This window comes from Apus apus, chromosome 2 (genome assembly GCF_020740795.1).
Source record: "Apus apus isolate bApuApu2 chromosome 2, bApuApu2.pri.cur, whole genome shotgun sequence".
In the NCBI taxonomy this organism is placed as follows: domain Eukaryota; kingdom Metazoa; phylum Chordata; class Aves; order Apodiformes; family Apodidae; genus Apus; species Apus apus.
The window spans coordinates 109,282,706-109,288,705 of NC_067283.1; the positions used below are offsets into that span (position 1 = coordinate 109,282,706).

The following is a 6,000-nucleotide window of genomic DNA, read 5'->3' on the forward strand; positions in this document are numbered from 1 at the left end:
TCCTCAATAACTACGTAGTATAGAGGAAAAAAAGTGTTTGAAACTGAGAAAATGTGAAATGGGGGGAAAAAAAATTCTGAACACTGTTAACTAATATTGTAAATACACAGGACAATGGTCCTGGATCAAAAATCCATTGCAAGAGAGCAATTTTGTGCAGTCCTACTAACATGTGCACAGAAGAACATAAAGCAATTTTTTTTCCAAAAGCAGGAGGGCTGAATGAAAATGTTAATTATAACATGTTGTAATAAGGATACCCCCAAGAACAGCCCTATCTTTTTTACTACAGCATAGTCCCTAGGCATATGGCTAACTACTCCTTGATCATTATCCTGGCTAAAACTAAAGCTACTGAAGTTTAGGAGACTCGTATCTAACAGAATTGCTTTCATCTCTAATAATTGCTAAACTAGCATAATTACTCATACTAGAGGTGAAATAGAACTCAAGATGTCTGAAATTCAAGTTAAAACTAAAACAAACCTCAACACCTCTTTCCATTTTTTTTGCACATCCACCTTTTGTCAGAATCCTGTTACAAAGTGTTGCATTACGATTGAAAAGTATGTAAAACATTCTCTCATGCTACCTGACTTTAGTGAAGGGAACAAATGAAAAACTTTGGTGCTTTGTAGTAACACACTGCAAAATTTACTTGAAAACAGACGTACATTTTCACAGCACCAAATAAAACAGGCCTAGTTCTTTGTAGATCTGTATGTTGTCCCTTCAGGGAAAGATATATACACGCATATATATATGCTGTGGTTCTGATTTAAGTGAAATAGTGCATTTTCCACACCCCCCAGCTGGGACTGATTTTGAGCTCAGGTAGCCCTGCAGGAACCAATGGAAACCATAAAATACAGCAGGGAAAAGATGCTGAGAGGTCTGTCTTAAGGTATCAGCATTTATACTGTATTTTGATCAATCTAAAAAAAAAAAAACCAACAACTCCAAATATCTTATTTTCCGTGTTTTACACTGAAACCGTATCATCTACATAAAATGTTAACAGTTCTCCTAGATCCTTTCCTCATGTACAATTGTTCAAAGGGAAGATATTTTTCTTCAAAAATGTGCAAGTTTCAAAATACTGAATCATGTTTCAGAACAAAGAAATGAGAGCTATTAAACTAGTTGCAAATCAGACTGAATGAATTACAGAGCAACATAATGCCTTTCAAGACATCTTAGATCATGGTGCATAATGCTATCCTACACGTTAAGGTAAGTGCCTCCATACTGACAGCTTCCCTTGTTATACAAGTTAACAACAACTTGGGAAAACAAAATCAAACTAAACCAAACATGCAGCATTTCCAAGCCTTTTAAGATTATCTTTGTCACAAGAAACCAGCAGTACAACCACTAGCTATTCAGATGTTCACTCCCAATAGTACCTGCTCCTAAGAAGTAGACAGTGACGGTCAATATAACTCAAGCTGGCCCCAAAAATGACTGGGTAGCAATACTGTAATTCTACAGCTAATCAAGACCATCAATACCACTATGCATTGCCAAAGTCCACGAATATTACTGAACATTAGGGAAGTTTTTGTTGTTATGGATGTTTTTAATATATAAAGGAGCTGGGGCTTGCTTTGGCAAGTCAAAAAGAGAATACTATGAACAGCCTGCATCATAAAAAGATGCTAATCTTAAACCCTCTTTGTACTTTGCTTTTTCATGTACTCTTTTATGTTCATTATCTTAATTTTTGCCCTTTTTTGGATGGCCAAATACAAGCCAGCAATCCACTCATGCATCAAACAGATGTTTTTGCTTTTCAGGCCAAATGGAATCTTATGAATTTTTTGTTCCCTCCCTATAAAATGATAATGCCAAAATAACACAGTTCCTGAAAACAGCCCGTTCAGAAAAAGTTCTTCGGACTGGTAAAACTGAACCTTTCAGTCAAGCTCACAGAAATCATGCCAATACTAATTGCTGGTTTTGTTTATGCTGGATTGATTATAGTCTAATCAGAAGACAATCTAATGACTTTTGAGTCTAGTCCATGCAATTTAGAAGGCAGGGAGGGTTGGGGCTGAGTAAATACTCAAATAGCTACAGATATACAGAAATGTCAAGGCTACTGTTTGAAGGGGATCCGAATGTCACGTTCTTTCTGAACTACTGCTGCTATCAAGTAAGATTTTTGTTTTAACGCACTACTGTTCTACCTTCCTTGGTACTATACCACACCACCTGCTTCTCTGTATGAGAAACATCCTTTTGCTTCAAATGTATGATGAGAAAGCATTAAAACACAAGTACGTTCAGTTAGTCCACCAACACTCTGCATGCATTGAGCTGCAGTTGTAAATTCAGTCAGGGTGGAAAACGTACTGAGGTTTCCTCAAAAAGCAGGAACAACTTTTAAGGTACACTCTAGGCTTGCAAAAATACTTCAAGATACAAGCCTTCTTTCAACAGAACATGGATATGCAAAATACAGCTGATAATTTTTTCCCTCTCATCTTTCTAGGAACTAATATTCAGTAATCTTATTTCTACAGTTTAATGTGGGATACAAAACTACAATGAGTAAAATTCTACTTGAGGTAATTTTTTATTTTTTTTTTCCAAAAAGAAATCACTTTCAGAGATCACTGCTTCTATTAAATGTGTGGGGATGCTCCAGTTTCCCTGTGATGGCTTATCTGACACCTATAATTTCAGTGATTTTTCATGGCTGACTTAAGCATCATGAATACCTGACTTTAGTTTAGAGAACACCTGGGTTTCACATTTAATAGGACTACAGTTTCTTACGGGGATATGAAGAACATGGGGGTTTCTTTGCAAGGGACCATATTTTTATAACTTTGTTTCTGAACAAAGTTTCTCATCAAAGACCCATAGTAAGGGCAAAAGAAAAACATCCAGCCTTCCCAAAACTAAAACCCGGTAAACCAGAAAGGGGAGGGGAGAGGCAGTCAGTAGCCTAAGTGTGATATCTACAAAGTATGCCAAGTCACAAAAAAGGGTTTACCATTCAAATGGCCAAGTTAAACAAGATAGAAGCGAGCTGCTCTCTGAGCTGCTCTCCCCTCTTCCTTGCTTTCTCATCTCAGGCGTCTCCAGCATGGTTTTGCTTAGGGAAAGGCATTGCCCTAAGGTGTTGGCAGTTTAAGGAGTCATATCAATTGCCCTTCTTTAATACCCTTCACTTGCACAGTGGCTCTTCTGGGGCTTATACATAGGTATTGTATCTCTGACATCTTTCCCCACCTGCTTTGCTCCCGCTACCCTCCCCTCCCCACCAAAAGCATTAGGTAATTTTGATCAGGTTGATGATACCTGATAGATTTTTAATTTTATTTTTTTTTCTCAGAAACTAGCCGCGGAAACAGGATAAACTAATCAGTAGAATGAAATATAGGTCAGGACTGATGAGTTCAATGTAACCAATCCCTGCTCTGCCTAAAAGAACCTAGCAGCCGAACTTTAATTCCTCCTTCCTAAAGTAAGATATTTGAAATGCAGTCTTTCAGAAAAATTAAATAATTTACTCTCCTTTTGAGACTTTTTTTTTTTTGCCACAACCCTGTAGTACATTTTTAAGAGACTGTGCTTTTCACAGACAGTAATTACCATCTTATTTTTCCTTGAAAATATGTTTTTGTTATTCTTAAATTGTATGGGGCTTATCTAATGTTAGCCATGCCTTTTTTTTCTTTCCTAGGTCAAAATCTGAGATGCGATCCTCACAAAGATCTGAGGGACAGTCAAACCAAAGTTGGCAAGAAACCAGGACAGGAAAGGAAAGGAAAAAAAAAAAAAAAAAAAAAAAGGAGAGAGAAAAAGGAGAGGAATTTAAACAGAAACCAGAGTAATTCAAAAAAGTGTATTTTCAAGTAATGGAACAAATTTAGTAATTAGCAAATTCTTACCACCCACCATTTCACTGAAATGTTAGTTTCATGCATTCAATATAAAAAACTCAATTGTCATTTTGTTTTAATGTATTTACCTGCCTTGTATCAGTATTCCCCAAAGATATAAGTTTCAAATTAAGTTATCAAAAGTGACAGACATATCAAAAATATCTCTTATATCTTCCCTCCAGAAAGGTTTGCTAAGTACATGACAAATTGGAAATGTAATGTATAACTCCATCTTTTATTTAGATGTAAAACAGCACTCATGAGTTTAAATAACTCATTTGCATACATTCAAATAATAGTTTTTCACAGAAGCTATTTAAAATGCTGTTTATTTTTGAAGTGTAGAACTGCAATTTGTACTGACTAAATCAGTAATACTTAAGAAATAATGAATTTAAATAAATGCTGCACTGGAGGTACAGCTGAAATTCTCCTTGCAGCATTACTTACAGCTTTTGTTTCTTCACTAAAACTAAAGAAGTAGTAACTGATGGGCAGACTCTCATCAATGAGTTTAAATGCTATGCCTGCGCAAGCATCCTTCAACTTCTCAGATTAATCACATTAATAGCCCTTTCAGAAATCTTATAATCGGACTGCTTTCAGAATAGTATTAATCTACTCAAAAACTGAGAAGATTAAAAAAAAATAAAACTGGGAAAATGGAAAAGATTTGAACAAAGGCCACCAAGAATGATAACCTACTCCCCAAAGGTAATTACTGCAGCAATAATTACAGATGATGATTGATTTACTGCACGGTTTTAGCTGAAAAATAGTAAATAAGACACTGCAAAGAAATCTCTATCATCTCTGTCTCGAACATTAAGCGGTTTCTTAAACCAGGAGTTTATTGTCAGCAAAACCAACCTACCCCATCTGAACCCTGTAATGTTGGTGCTTCCTTGGTTTAGGGACTCTCAGGCTACTGGTGCATAAGGAAGGCAAAGCCCATACCTCCACATAAAATGGAAGCTGTATCTTTTGTTTTAATTTAAGTGTGATGTTTACAGGAAGATACTTGAAACAAACCTCCTCTTTGTAACGCATCTAACAAATAACCATGAGTAAACCATGTCCAATGTCTAACAGGAGAACAATTTCCTCTATTTGCCAATTAATTTTGAATGTTTATTCCTTTGCAGTTAAATACATGGGGGTCTAAGACTATCCTTCCTTTAAAAGTTTCCCAGCATCTTTTTTCTTTTTTTTTTTTTTTTTCTTCAAAACGGCTAATTGGTCGGTCTCCTACTGGCTCTAAGACTCTTATGTGCACGTAAATAAATCCTCCCTGGGAAGCTCGGAATATAAGTGTGCACCCAAGCAACAGAACTTTCATTGTGGTATCATTTCTAAAAGGTAAGGTAAGAGCGGCTCGTTTGTTCTTCACAATATGCCAAACAAAAGCACTACTGAGCCGCACAAACTTCGGTAAACTAGATACAGCCTGCAGCAGCAGGTAAAGCAGTAAATTCAAGGCACCCTTTATTCCCTTCAAAAATACCTGGAGAGTTTAAAAAAAAATAAAAATAAATAAAAATAAATGGATTTTAAGCCTGCTGTAAAGCTCACTGAAGTCTACACGAAGACTTCGAAAAGGCAACTCCTGAAAAGAGTCGTCTCAAGCGAAGGAAGCGCAGTCGGTTGTTCGGGTGTTGTTTTTTTTTTTGCCAGGTCCTCCTGTGCAAGTCCATAAAAGCAGACCCCGCTCCTGCTTTCTAACTACGAAACTGCCTTGGTTTCTAGGCACTTAACTCCTGGTGCACGCCAGCGTCGCCGAGAGGAAAACAAGGCCTGCCGGCAGCCCCGAAGCGGCTCGGGATCTCCTCCCCGGCCGGGCACTGCCCGGGCTCCGCGCTGCCGGCCCTGCAGCCCCCCCAGCCCGGGCCGCCCAAGTTGCCCTCAGCTCCCCAAGGCCTTTTCTCCCTCGTGCCCCCCTCCCTTCCCTCTTTATCCTCCCCCGCTCCCGCTCCCCCAAAAAGCAGACAACTTATAGATGTGCTGACCTGACGCAACCCAGGCTTTATTCAACTTCACTGCAATGTACAGACCAACCCGGGAGGAGCGCGCCCATCCACGAGAGAGATGTTTATTTGAGGTGACA

General features: G+C 38.1%; 1 protein-coding gene across 9 annotated transcripts in view; it reads right to left on the reverse strand.

Moving 5' to 3' along the window:
- Positions 1-6,000, reverse strand: part of ZNF521 (zinc finger protein 521) — a 232,584-nt gene that overhangs the window by 223,851 nt on the left and 2,733 nt on the right. Inside the window, exon 1 of one of the 9 annotated variants that reach the window (XM_051611337.1) lies at positions 5,903-5,957. The exons of the other annotated variants lie outside the window; for them this stretch is intronic. The gene's annotated coding sequence lies outside the window, so the exon portion shown is untranslated. Of the gene's footprint in view, positions 1-5,902; positions 5,958-6,000 lie in introns of those variants that run through there. 9 annotated transcript variants of the gene reach the window in all.